Genomic DNA, 259 nt, shown 5'->3' with positions numbered 1-259 from the left:
CATTCCCCGGGCTGGGCCCTTGGCCCCATCCCCGCCCGTCCTGCACAGCCCCAGCGCGTGTCCACATGCTCACGCGTAAGAGACTCTCTGCCCTGACATCACACCCGCAATTTCACTGAAGTCCAGAAAGATTAGCATTACCGTATCTAGCTAGCCTAGTAAATAATTTTCTGGGTGCTCAAAAGACGCTTTTGTTGTAGGTGAAAGGCAGCTCGATCGTTTGGCTAGAGGTGATCAGATCAATATTGCATCACTGCAT

This window comes from Apaloderma vittatum, unplaced genomic scaffold (assembly GCF_000703405.1).
Source record: "Apaloderma vittatum isolate BGI_N311 unplaced genomic scaffold, ASM70340v1 scaffold2619, whole genome shotgun sequence".
NCBI lineage: Eukaryota > Metazoa > Chordata > Aves > Trogoniformes > Trogonidae > Apaloderma > Apaloderma vittatum.
The sequence above is the reverse complement of the archived record's forward strand: the minus strand, read 5'-3'. Positions refer to the sequence as shown.